The sequence below is a fragment of the Geospiza fortis genome, unplaced genomic scaffold (genome assembly GCF_000277835.1).
Source record: "Geospiza fortis unplaced genomic scaffold, GeoFor_1.0 scaffold320, whole genome shotgun sequence".
In the NCBI taxonomy this organism is placed as follows: domain Eukaryota; kingdom Metazoa; phylum Chordata; class Aves; order Passeriformes; family Thraupidae; genus Geospiza; species Geospiza fortis.
Window position 1 is genome coordinate 731,616 of NW_005054532.1, and position 1,601 is coordinate 733,216.

The following is a 1,601-nucleotide window of genomic DNA, read 5'->3' on the forward strand; positions in this document are numbered from 1 at the left end:
GGGGGGCCACAGAGGGGCTGGGGCAGTGGGGAGGGGTCCCTGCCCTCCCCTTTTCGCTGTCTTTGGGGTGCCACAGAGGGGCTGTAGGGACAGCGGGGTCCCTGTCCTACCCCTCTGGCTGTGTTTGAGGTCCCATAGAGGGCTGGGTCAGTGGGGAGGGGTCTCTGCCCTCCCGTTTTCACTGTTTGGGGTCCCAGGGAGAGGCTGTGGGGCTGGAGGTGGTGGGAAGGATCCCGGCCCTCACCCTCTGGCTGTGTGGGACAGCCCCCAGCGGGTCTGTAGGGTTGGGGCAGTGAGGACGGGTCCCTGCCCTCCCCTTTTCATTATGTTTGAGGTCTCACAGAGCAGCTGTAGGGACAGTGGGGTCCCTGCACTCCCTTTTCTGCTGTGTTTGAGGTCCCTTAGAGGATCTGTAGGGCTGGGTCAGTGGGGAGGGGTCCCTGCCCTCCCCTTTTCGCTGTTTGGTGTCCCAGGGAGGGACTGTGGGGCTGGGGGTGGTGGGAAGGATCCCGGCCCTCACCCTCGGTGGGACAGCCCCCAGCAGGTCTGTAGGGTTGGGGCAGTGGGGAGGGGTCCCTGTCCCACCCCTCTGGCTGTGTTTGAGGTCCCACAGAGGGTCTGTAGGGTTGGGGGCAGGGGGCACGGGTGTCCCTGTGCTGTCCCCTCGCTGGACACACACGTGGCACGGATGAAGCCTGCACAGGCCGGTGCCAGCGGGAGGGGGCTGTGAATGCCACTTTCTAGCTCAGTGCCCTGTAACTCTCCCTGACGCCGGGGCTCCAGCACCACAAACAGCGCATTTTAATCACCCTGAGAGCTCCCTGCCCCCATCCCGGCTCCCTGCCCTGCCCCCTGGCACAGGACAGGTGGCACTGGGTGTGTCCAGCACTGCTCCCGAGGTGCGGCCACTGATGTCACACCAGGGGCGTCACTCGGGACACATCCCTCGGGAGGGGTTGGGGGTGGGAGGGGTCCCGAGGTGCCCGAGAGTGGCCACGGGGACCCGGACAAGCCCGAGGAGCGGCCCAGGAGGTCCAACAGCACCAAGTGCTGGTGCTGCCCCTGGGTGGGGACAACCCCTGGGGTCAGGCCAGGCTGGGATGAGCAGCTGGGAGAAGGACCTGGGGGTGCTGGGGGTGGGAGCTGGACCTGCCCCAACCCAGAACCACCTGGGCTGAGCCCAGTGTGGGCAGCAGGGCAGGGGGGATTCTGTCCCTGTGGTGCCTTGGGAAGGCTGGCCTGGAACAGAGAATAGACTGAGCTGAAGAATAAAGTAGGGGTTTATTAAGAGGCCTCAAATAGATCCACCTTGGGCAGCACAACCCAAAATGAGCACAAAAGGGATGACAGGTCATGGGGTCTCTCACTTTTATAAGTTTTGGTCCATTTGCATATTGGAACTAATTGTCTAGCTCCAGCCCCTGCAGTCCCATCCTGTTTGTTTTCCTCTCTCCAGCCCATGTTGTTTGTGCTCTTGGGCTGAGATTTGGATCATTTGTCCTTGGTCCCCAGCTGGAGAAGGAATTGTTTTGTCTCCCTGCTCTGTGCAGAGAGCTCACCACCCCATAATATGAAGCCCAGACTCACACACTAAAGCAGAA

At 62.0% G+C, this 1,601-nt stretch overlaps 1 protein-coding gene across 1 annotated transcript in view; it reads left to right on the forward strand.

Annotated features, from left to right (window-relative positions):
- Window positions 1-1,601, forward strand: part of LOC102031914 (START domain-containing protein 10-like) — a 17,097-nt gene that overhangs the window by 555 nt on the left and 14,941 nt on the right. The gene's annotated exons all lie outside the window — the stretch shown is intronic.